We start from the raw sequence: 12,341 nt of genomic DNA on the forward strand, positions 1-12,341 counted from the left end.
CAAAGTGGGGATGACAAATCGTTCCAACACCTAGAAGAGGGTCACATCAGCTCACACATGTGAACATACTTTATAAACTCTAAATCACCACACAAATTCAAAAACTGAAGGATTTGAAAGCTGTTTTCATGCTATGAATTCTCAAATGCCAAGACAGTAAAATATTTTAATAGCTGGAAAGTAGTGCCAATTTTCCCATTAACTACTTAATGACAATCAAAATGAAAAACAAAACAAAACAAAAACTCCCCCTGTGGACCTGAATAGGCTATTTTCTTTTTGAATTTCTAAAAAATCCAACTTGATAGCTGAGTTGTACTTGCTGCAGTGAGCATTTAATAGTTATGCATGTAGTTCAGAATGTTTTAGAAAAAAATATGCCTTTGTTTTCAAAAATATTGCAACAATAAGGAAACAGATAAAATGAGACAGTGCAGTGTAATCTATTTTATTCAAAATAAGTGAACTTAGAGGTCTAGTGCTCAGAAAACTTGTTCCAACTTTCAGTTATAAAATGTTCTTCCACATTAACTATTGAGAAATATGGATAGTATGTATGGGTCACTAGCAGGGACTTTCATCAACTACATCTTCTGCATATTACTACTTTCTTTTCTTAATGCCAAAGACATTTCTGGTGGCAAAATCTACTCACTGTTTTAAAAGCAAAAATCTACTCACTGTTACCCCTAAATGAACAAATAATAAGAATGTTAAGACTGCCAATAAAGAGAAGACCAGACGCCACTAAATTCCTGCCTCTTTCTTGGCTTTGTGACAAAATGGACAGCTATTACAAATCACTACTTTCTTATCTGGAGCTTCCTGGGCTTTCATATGGACAACTGTCATTCCTCTACTCCAAATGGAAAAAAGAGTGGCTGTTCAAGATACAAGAATAGGTTTTCAAGATCTTATGCATGACAGTGATTGTCATTATAAACTGGAATAACCCACGGACACATATTTATCTGATACAAGTGAAATGAACCAGAAGTAAAGCACTCCCTTGGAGAGAACACCCCTGACCCTAACAAAAACTGCAGCTCCCCCAACTATCTACTTGTTTAGACATTTATATCTATCCATTAGAATGTAAGCTCCATGAAAGCAAGGACTCTGTCTCACCCACTAGTACATACCCAGCACCAAGAGAAATGCTTTGCACAATAAATGCTTAATATTTGTTGTTTGTATCACACACCATTTCATTATCTTAAACCACCTGACATCTACCAGAATATTCCTTAGTTACTAACTGATCATAAATAGTTCCATTATTTTCAGGTATACATTCTGTACATTTTATGAATTTAACAGAATTACTCTGGTTTTCTTACTTTTATTCCTGTCTTCCAACAGGGCCAAGTGAGGCTGATGTTCTAACTTTCTCATAGCATTCCAGTTTCTTTATGAAAGAAACCTGACATATTAAATAAGTGAGTAGATTTAAAGAAAAAAATTAGTGACAAGCTCAGAGTACTGCCTAAAAGCACAGAACTAAAAACCCATACTGCCCAGGTTTGAATTCTAGCTCCATCACTTATAACCTATGTTCTTGAACACCCTTCTGAGCTTTCTGTGCCCCAGCTTCCTCATCAGTGAAATAGAAGTGATCATCCCAGCATCCCCTCCCAGGTCTCTAGCCCTTTCACTCCTCCTTCAAACATTTTCAGGATATCACCCACCAAGAGCAGGAAGCCCTGCTCTTGACTCTAACATCAGCCCCTCCACCCAATTAACTGCTCATGAGCTCTCTTTTATGAGAAAGCAAGACCCATGTTTACCATTCATTATTCATTTCTGAATTTTCTGCAATGTGGAATGTTTACTTAGAGTTTCCCCTTATTTTATCTATCATTTTATCTATCTTCCTCCCTAGAACAGAAGGCCTTTACCTGACCTCCCATTTCTGCTAACAAAATACTCTCTCACTCAGCCAGGCTTAATCTCATGCTTCTTTGACTCTTCTTCATTCTCTACCCTGAATAACTAATCATTCTTCAAGTTTTGTCTAGGGTTCCATAGAAAATTCCTTTGTATGCATCTTCTCTGTTCTCTTACCTCGTAACTCTTCACAGACAGTAAATTCCGTAAGAATAGAAGGCAGATTCTGGTATCTTCACAGGTCTACCTATTCCTAACACCTATTAGAGGATTCTCTACTTAGCAAGCACAGTGAGTACTTGTTTAATACATTCGTGCATGTCTGGCTTACTATGAACACCTCCCAAGTGGCTTCCCTAACCCCAGATTCTTGAGCCTCCACAATCCTTCCTAAATGCTTAAATGTTTCACTCCTACAACTTGTCTACTTAGACACAATCCTTAATACATTCAAGAAACCACTAGTGATAACGCACTACGGTGGTACCAGGGTGAGAGCAAAGACCTAGGACACAGTTCCAAAAGTGAGTCCTCCAGTTCTTCAAAACCTACAAGTCTATGCAACAAACAGCCATGTAAATACTTATAATAAAAAGCACAATAAAAATGCCTTCTAAATACAGATTAATTATGACTAGTAGGGGGTTTTAAAGTAAGCTATGCAGAGGAAAGGAAAATGGGCAGCCCAAGAGGAGGGAAGAACAAAAGTAAGACTCTAAGAGCATAAAAGTGGTATGTCGGGGGTGGGGGGTATTACAGGTTTAATTGTGTCCTCTCAAAACACATGTTGAAGTGCTCATCCCAAGTACTTCAGAATGTGACCTTATTTAGAAGAGGGTCATTGCAGATATAATTAGTTAAGATAAGGTCATTAGGGTGGGCCTTAATCTGACTGGTGCCCTTACAAGAAAAAGAAATTTGGACACAGAGACAGACACGCACACAGGAAGTACATCATATGAAGATGAAGGCAGAGATCAGGATAATGCAGCAGAAGCCAAGGAATGCCAAAGATGGCCAGCAAACTATGAGAAGCTAGGCAACAAACTGGCTGGCTCAGCCAATAAAGCATGCAACTCTTACTCTCTGGGTTGTGAGTTTGAGCCCCATGTTGGGTGTAAAGATTACTTAAAAATAAAATCTTAAAAAACAAACACACACACGCACACACACACTCTAAACAATCAGACTAGGAAGCATCAAGATAAATTATACAGGGTAGTGTCTTCTCAGGAGTGAGGAATAATTAGATTAAATACTTGCTGGTGTTACCTACAAAATCTCAGAAGTCTGACTCAAAAGATCAAATTATTTCCCAGAAAAAAAGGTCAAGAAAATTTATAAGAATGTAAAAATACTCAGCACTCAACAAAGTAAAAATTCATAAATGTCTGGCACACAATCAAAATTACCAGGCATGGAAAAAAATCAGGAAAACACAACCCATGATGAGAGGAAAAAAAATCAATCCGGAATTAACACAGCCCTTAGAATTAGCAGGTAAAGACATTAAAACAAGTATTATAACCATATTCCACATATTCAAATAGTTAAGGGAAATTGTAGAAATATTTTCTAAAAGACACAAACTGAACTTGTACAAATTAAAACTACAATGCGTAAAATTAAAAACACACTGGATGAGATTAACAAATTAGACACTGCGAAAGAAAAGACTGGTGAACCTGAATAAATAGCAATAAAAAGATAGCAATAAAAAGAATTCCAACTAACTACTCAACACCTAAATTAGCTGTCAAAACATAAATAGAAAAAAAAGATTAAGGGGCACCTGGGTGGCTCAGCTGGTTGAGCATCCGACTCTTGGTTTTAGCTCAGGTCATGATCTGAAGGTCATGGGATCAAGCCCACATCAGGCTATGGGCTTAGCACAGGGTCTCTGGAGAATATCTCCCTCTCCCTCCCCCTCCGCTCCTCCCGCAGCTCATGCTCTCTCTCTCTAAAATAAAAAAATAAAAGCTTAAAAAGAAGATTAAAATAAATTTAACAGACATTCTTCAAGTTTTGGGACAATCTTAAATACCCTAACATATATGTAACTAAATTTCTTGATAAAAGGTAAACAGACAAGATGTTGGAAGAACAAAAGCCAAAATTTTCCAATTGTGATAAACACTACAAAACCATAGCCCAGAAATTCAACAAATTCCAAGCTCTAGAAACATAAAGCTACACCAAGGTACATCATACTCAAATGGCTTAAAACTGATAAAAAGAAAATCTTAAAAGCAGCAGGGGAAAAAAAGACATGTATGTAGAAAGGAACAAGAATAAGGATGAAAGAATTCTTCAAAGAAACAATGCAAGCAAACAGAGCAACATCTTTAAATTCTTTAAAGAAAAAAGAATCACCGAGCATTTTTATACCCAGTGAAAATATGTCAAAAACAAAAGTGATATAAAAACATTTTCAAATATACAAAAGGTGAAGGAATGTGCCACTAGGAGACCTACACTACAAAACATGTTAAAGGAAGTACTAAGGATGAAGGAAAATGAATTCAGATGGAAAGAAGACCTAAATAATTAAAATATGAAGAACATTAGAAAAGAGAACTACATGGGTAAATGTGTAACAATTTTTCTAATTAAGTCTCATTAAAAGAGAACTATTTAAACAAAAATACTAATAATGTAGTATGGGTTTCATAACATATGTGCAGATAAAATCTATGTAAAAACAGCTAAAAGACCAGTAAAAGATAAATCAAAGTACACTATGGTAAGATCAATACATTTTATGTGAAGTGATGTAACAGATGTAATATCACTGAAAGGTGGATGTGATAAAATAAAAGGCAAACACTAAATTAAAAAACAAAGAGTTACAAAATGGATGAAAGACCTAAATATGAGACAGGAATCCATCAAAATCCTTGAGGAGAACACAGGCAGCAACCTCTTCAACCTCAGCCACAGCAACTTCTTCCTAGAAACATTGCCAAAGGCAAGGGAAGCAAGGACAAAAATGAACTACTGGGACTTAATCAAGATCAAAAGTTTTTGCACAGGGGTACCTGGGTGGCTCAGTTGTTAAACGTCTGCCTTAGGCTCAGGCCATGATCACAGGGTCCTGGGATCGAACCCCGCATCAGGCTCCCTGCTCTGCAGGAAGCCTGCTTCTCCCTCTCCCCTTTCCCCTGCTTGTGTTCCCTCTCTTGCTGTGTCTCTCTCTGTCAAATAAGTAAATAAAATCTTAAAAAAAAAAAAAAAAAAGCTTTTGCACAGCAAAGGAAACAGTCAACAAAACCAAAAGACAACTGACAGAATGGGAGAAGATATTTGCAAATGACATATCAGATAAAGGGCTAGTATCCAAAATCCATAAAGAACTTATCAAACTCAACACCCAGAGAACAAATAATCCAATCAATAAATGGGCAGAAGACATGAACAGACATTTCTACAAAGAAGACATCCAAATGGCCAACAGGCACATGAAAAAGTGCTCAACATCGCTTGGCATCAGGGAAATCCAAATCAAAACCTCAATGAGATACCACGTCATACCCGTCAGAATGGCTAAAATTAGTAAGTCAGGAAACGACAGATGTTGGTGAGGATGTGGAGAAAGGGGAACCCTCCTACACTGTTGGTGGGAATGCAAGCTGGTGCAGCCACTCTGGAAAACAGTATGGAGGTTCCTCAAAAAGTTAAAAATAGAGCTACCCAAGACCCAGCAATTGCACTACTGGATATTTATCCCAAAGATACAAATGTAGGGATCTGAAGGGGCACCTGCATCCCAATGTTTATAGCAGGAATGTCTACAATAGCCAAACCATGGAAAGAGCCTAGATGTCCATCAATAGATGAATGGATAAAGAGGATGTGGTATATATACACAATGGAATATTATGCAGCCATCAAAAAAAAAAATGACATCTTGCCATTTGCAACAACGTGGATGGAACTAGAGGGTATTATGCTAAGTGAAATAAGTCAATCAGAGAAAGAAGTATATGATCTCAGTGATATGAGGTATTCGAGAAACAAGACAGAGGATAATAGGGGAAGGGAGGGAAAAATCAAACTAGATGAAAACAGAGAGGGAGACAAACCATAAGAGACTCTTAACCTCAGGAAACAAACAGGGTTGCTGGAGTGGAGGTGGGTGGGAGGGATAGGGCGGCTGGATGACAGACACTGGAGAGGGTATGTGCTATGGTGAGTGCTGTGAATTGTTTAAGACTGATGAATCACAGACCTGTACCCCTGAAACAAATAGTATATGTTAATAAAAATAACAGTAATAATAAAAAAACCAAGAGTTAAAATAAATAACCCAACAAAGGAAAAAAAAAATCAAACATAAAAAAAATTCAATTAATCCAAAGAAGGCAGAAAGAGGAGGTGGGAATAAAGAGATGGGAAAAACAGAAAATACAGAGCAGCGTCACTTAAACCAAAACATACCACATCAATGACTTGTTTTCTACCTTAATAAAAATATGCAAATGAAATCCAAAGTTAAAGAATAAAAAAATAATAATGAAGATCCAGAGTAGATAGAAATCAAACAGAAAACAAAAAACAACATAGAAAGTCAATGAAACCGCAATTAACTTTCATGAACATAAGATGCAAAACTTCTAAACGAAACTGTAGTAAACTGAATCCTACAATCTAAAAAAAAGGGACAATATATCATTACCAAGTGGCCTTTATTTTAGAAATGCAATGTCAGTTTAGCATTCAGAAATGAATGTTATTCATCAACTTAAAAAAAAAAAAACACATGGTAATCTCAATAGATGCAGAAAAAATACCTGACAAAATCCAACATCCATTCTTGATTTAAAGAAAAAAAAAAAAGATTTTCAGCAAACTAGGACTAGAAAAGATCTTCCTCAATCTGATAGAGGACAATGACAAAGACTCCACAGTTAGCATCACTTAGTGATGCTGACAATGTCTCCCTCTCTTAAAATAAGGAAATCGACAAGGAAATCCTCTTTCATCACTTCAATTCAACACTGTATTCTATGTTTTGTATGTATTCTACATTCCATGGAATTCCACCCAATGCAGAAAGGCAAAAAAAGAAATACAAGATAACCAAACTGGAAAGGAGGAAGCAAAGCTGTCTCTCGTCACAGACAACAGAATCATCCACATAGAAAATCTGATAGAATCTACCAAAAGCTTTTGGAGGGTGCCTGGTTGCCTCAGTTAAGCATCTGCCTTCAGCTCAGGTCATAATCCCAGAACCCTGGGATCGAGCCCCAGGTCGAGCTCCTTGTTCAGCAGGAAGCCTGCTTCTCCCTCACCCTCTGCTCCTTCCCCTGCTTGTTCTCTGTCTTCTCTGTCAAATGAACAAATAAAAATCTTAAAAAAAGTTATTGGAATTATTAAGTGACTTATAGCAAAGTTGCAGAAAACAAGATCAACGTACATAAATCAGCTGTATGACTATGTACTAGCAACTACAATTAGAAACTAATATTTAAAAACCATTTATAATAGGGGTGGCCTAGATGGCTCAGTAGGTTAAAAGTCTAACTCTTGATCTTGGCTCAGGTCATGATCTCAGCATCCTGAGTTTGAGTCCCGTGTTGGGCTCTGTGCTGGGCATGGAGCCTACTTTAAAAAAAAAAAAATAATAGTATCAAAAATATGAAATACTTAAATATAAATAGGACAAAATATGTCAAAGACTTGCACACTAAAAATTAGAAAAATTTAAGAAATTAAAGAAAAATCTAATTAGAAGGAGAGTTTACTATGTGCATGAGTCTGAAGATTCTACATTGTTTAGGATGTCAACTCTTCCCAAAATTATCTATGGATTCAACACAGTCCCAGTCAACATCCTAGTAGGCTTCTTTACAGAAAGTCACAAAATGATTTGACAGTTCATATGGAAATGCAAAGGACACAGAATAGTCATAATTTTAAAGAAGAAAATCATAGGATGAACACTATCTGATGTCAATACGTATTATGAGACTATAGTAATAAAGACAATACAGCATTGGCATCAAGACACACCAACAGATTAATGGAATAGAACAGAAACAGACCCACAACTGATTTTTGACAAAGATACAAAGGTAATTCAGTGGAGAAAGAACAGTCCTTTGCCAAATGGTTCTAGAATTACTGGATATCCATTTGCAAAAAAAAAAAAAGTGATCTTTTAGCTCCCCCTTGCAGAACCATTTATAAATATTAACTCCAAATGGATCACAGTTAAATGTAAAACCCAAAACTATAAAATCTGTAGGGGGGAAAAACAGGATCTTAAGATCTTGGGACAATTAGGCAAATGTTTTCCAAAGCATGATCCATAGAAGATCAAATCAATAAATTATACTTCATAAAAATGTAAAACACCTGTTTTTCAAAACACTTTTTAAAGAAAATTAAAAGATAAGCCATAGGTTACAAGAAAATCTTTGTAAATCACATATCTGATAAAGGACATATCCAAAACAGATAAAGAATTCTCACAGCTCCACAGTAAGAACAAAAATCAAAGATTTGTACAAACACTTCATCAAAGACGACATGTAGAGAGCAAATAAGCACATGCAAAGATGTTCAACATCACTAATCACCGGGAAACACAATGAGATATCACTACACACCTACTAGAATGGCTAAAATTGGAAAGACTGGCCACACCAAATATGGCAAGATGTGGAAGAACTGAAACTCCTATACAATGCTGGTAGGAATACAAACTGGCACAACCACCCTGGAAAACAGTTTAGCAGTTTCTTAAAGAGTGAAGCATACACCTGCCATATGATCCAGTCATTTCATAATTAGGTTTTTATCCAAAACAAATGAAAACATGACCATGCAAGGACTTGTACATTAATATTCATAGCAATTTATCTGTAACAATCAAAAACTGCAAACAACCCCAATGTCCTTTCAACAAGTGAATGGATAAATTGTGATATATCCACACAATGACTACTCAGTAATAAAGAAATGAACTAGGGGCGCCTTGGTGGCTCAGTCATTAAGCGTCTGCCTTCGGCTCAGGTCAGGACCCCGAGGTCCTGGGATCGAGCCCTGCATTGGGCTCCCTGCTCCTCAGGGAAGCCTGCTTCTTCCTCTCCCACTCCCCGCTGCTTGTGTTCCCTCTCTCGCTGTGTCTCTCTGTCAAATAAATAAATAAAAATCTTAAAAAAGAAAAGAAATGAACTAGATAGGTACACCACAGATGGACCTCAAAGTAACCGTGCTGAGTGAAAACAACCAGACAAAAAAGGAAAACATAGTGTATGATTCCATTTACCAGAAATTCTAGAAAAAAATGAACTAATGTGCCGTAACAGAAAACAGATTGGTAGTCACCTAGGGACTGGGTGGAGGGGAGGAGGTAAGGAACAAGAAACAGAATTAAAAAGAAGTACAGGGAAACTTTTGAAGGGGGAATGGATATGTTCATTATCCTGGTTGTGGTAAAAGTTTCATGGGTGATGTCAAAATTCATCAAATCATACACTTTAAATAGGGGGAAGTTTATTACATGTGAAATTATTATATATCAATTATAATACAATAAGGCTGTTAAAAAAAGTTGCAACCCATCCAAAACATGACTTTTTATAGGTACACCCCCCCTCCTTCTCTCTTCTCTCTGCTTCTCTTATAGCATATCCCATCTCATGTGATGGCAATTCAAACCTTCCAGTTGCTTAGACCAAACATCTTGAAATTACTCAATATCATACCTTAGTATTTTAAAATCAAGGAAAGGTCTATTTTGAAATTTATAAACATTCACAGAAAACATGTTTTAGTAAAACTAAAAGAATTTTTAAATCCCTCACTTTTTACAAGAGAAACTTCAAAGTCTATGCTGTCCACCCTTCATGGCCCTCAACAATAGTCTCTTTACCATCAACCTCAGTCAACAAAATGTTCTAAACAGGCCTCCACCTTCAACTAGATAGCATCCTCCACACCCTGTAGACTTACAGCATCACTTGTAAAATCCTATCCATTCCCGAAGACCAGGGAAAATACCATTTCCACCACAAATCTTTTCCTACTCCCAATCCAAAAAGGATCACTCCCACTTCTGAATTTCTACTTCTCTTATACTGTTGATACTCTACCATGTCATACAGTTTAAAGACATACCTCAACCACCTTCATTAGATTTATAAATTTCCTGAGTCCCAAGAGTCTATGTTCCTTTGACTATGTAGGTGAATAAAATATATATGCCTAGGAAAATATTTTGAAAATCAAATGTTAATATTTAATTGTTTTTATTCTTTACAAGGCTGTAAGACTGTCCAATTAGCTTGTCTATCTAATTTAACTAAGCTCTTAAATAAAAGAACAATTAAAGGGGAAGGTTTGTAGACTTGATACAGACATCTAAATTCACATGAATTATTTTTGGTGCCATTCTGTGTTTCATTCCTCTAGGGCCAGAAGGGAGGGATGAAAGAAAGTTAAAAAGTCCTATGCTTTAACCAACAGACACAAAAACGGAAAAGCACCGGTTGTCACAAAAGAAAGTGAATAAAAGCCAAAGAAAATGAGAATTAGAACACTAAAAACTGCAGCTCTCATTTTAAGGGAATGACAACCAGCCTGCTTGCCCCAGGCACTGAAATAGCTAAGATACTGGTGGGCCTTGATCAATCAATGTGACTACCTATACTGGACAAATGAGTAATATCAGAAAGATGACTTTTACTCGATTGCTATCTCTTCTTCACACTAAAAGGTTCTTCTTTCCTATTACTCTCCAGCTTTTTGAATCCTAAGCCATATTTAAAACCTTAACACAAGTTCTATGGGTTTCCTCTTTAAGCCTTTCCCAGACTACTCAACCCATTTCCCATGTCCCTATCCTTAAAATGCCTGATTTTTTTTTCCTGTACTCTTCTAGATAAATCCTTATGGCACTTTCTGTATGACTGTTTTGTATTTTTATCTAACTTTGCAAGTATTTATTCTTTACCTTTTATGTTCCTTGAACAAAGCACTGAGTGATGTATTTCCAACAAAATCTCCCTAACAGTACCCCAAAAAGACTTAATGTAAACCAAAAATAATATAGTATAAGCAACAGTTAAAAAACCTCTGACTTAAATTAGAAAGGTAGTAATAGCAGGAGGTGGTGAATAACACCTGATCTTCCATCTGAACAGAAGAACATGAACCAGGAGCTCAAGTTTATGCTCCTATTTGCTAGATTATACAGGCAGTACAAGATAAATTCTGCCCAAAACCTTGCACCAATTTATTAAAAACAAACATGTACCTTTATAAAAGGTCAAAAGCATGAGAAAAATCAAATATGCTACTTACTGCAACAGTACTATTTCTAATCTAGAAAAAAATGATCAATTTTACTGAACAGGGTTTTAGAAAACCTGTGCATAGTGCTGTTACCTGAGTTGTATTTTAAGAGACAAAGCTAAAATATTTCCCTTTAATGTTCTAAAGTATTTAATTAGATAAAGATTTTGTACAAGTTAACTTCTGTAATATAATACACATATTTTGGTTACAAGTATTTAACAGAGCAATTAAATCCTTATTTCCACTTCTGTTCTTAAAATCCGCCTGCCCGCAGTGAGTGGGAACTGCTGCAGATCATTAAACACTCATTTATCAATGTCTCTCACCAGGCAACACAATGCAGCAGAACAGCACACAGAAACCATCCTGAACCCCAGCAACAGCAGCTAATTAGCATAGCCTACCACTAAACCGACACCATATGATTGGAACTGTTAGTCGGAATGCTAGCCAATCAAACTAGGTTATGCAAATAGCCTATTTTAGTTGCCAGGGTAGAGCTACTTCCAATTGTCCAATAGGAAAACAAGCAATAAACAAGAAATGAAATTGAGCTTTGTCACATTTTCAAGTTGCTGTTAACACTTTCAGGTTTAGAGCAAAATTAACAGCAATTGTAAAGGATTAAAATCATATTTTACCTTTGACTCCAAAAGCAATCCAATGGTAATACATCCAGATACAGTTAAAGTAGTGTATTTGTTGTAATTTTAACTTCCTACTATATAGACAGGAGTTTTTCTAACAGAAGCTGGGATCAACATCTCAACTTTTTCCCCACCTACTCAAAAGCAAGCATTATGTAAATATCTTTCTATACATTCAAATAGATTCTCAAACATTACATTTTAAAGGAATCCTACAAAGGGTATTTATTCTCTTATGGAAAGACTAAATAAAAGGTGGGCATAACAGAACACATGGCTTGCTGGAAGTCTTAAACTTTACCAGATTGAAGAGAAATAACATTTTGTTTTTAATTATGATGCATGTTAACACATAATTTCAAAAATAATTTAAAAACAATAAAACTCAAATTAAGCATTAACCTATAGGGCTCAGAATATGCAAATTGCGACCAAGTAAATAAGACTCATCTTGAAACCAAGTTCAACTAAGATATAAGCATAATATAAACACATTATATTCAT

General features: G+C 36.0%; 1 protein-coding gene and 1 long non-coding RNA gene across 5 annotated transcripts in view; one reads left to right on the top strand and one right to left on the bottom strand.

Moving 5' to 3' along the window:
• Positions 1-12,341, bottom strand: part of DYRK1A (dual specificity tyrosine phosphorylation regulated kinase 1A) — a 150,276-nt gene that overhangs the window by 64,614 nt on the left and 73,321 nt on the right. Inside the window, exon 1 of one of the 4 annotated variants that reach the window (XM_073890170.1) lies at positions 4,754-4,773. The exons of the other annotated variants lie outside the window; for them this stretch is intronic. The gene's annotated coding sequence lies outside the window, so the exon portion shown is untranslated. Of the gene's footprint in view, positions 1-4,753; positions 4,774-12,341 lie in introns of those variants that run through there. 4 annotated transcript variants of the gene reach the window in all.
• The window catches only part of LOC112823637 (uncharacterized), a 43,975-nt gene continuing 33,749 nt past the window's right edge, over positions 2,116-12,341 (top strand). Inside the window, exon 1 of the long non-coding RNA XR_003208082.2 lies at positions 2,116-2,178. This is a non-coding gene — a long non-coding RNA (uncharacterized lncRNA). The remainder of the gene's footprint in view (positions 2,179-12,341) is intronic.

Source organism: Callorhinus ursinus, unplaced genomic scaffold (genome assembly GCF_003265705.2).
Source record: "Callorhinus ursinus isolate GAN/ISIS: 27379988/994484 unplaced genomic scaffold, GSC_fseal_2.0 scaffold1, whole genome shotgun sequence".
NCBI lineage: Eukaryota > Metazoa > Chordata > Mammalia > Carnivora > Otariidae > Callorhinus > Callorhinus ursinus.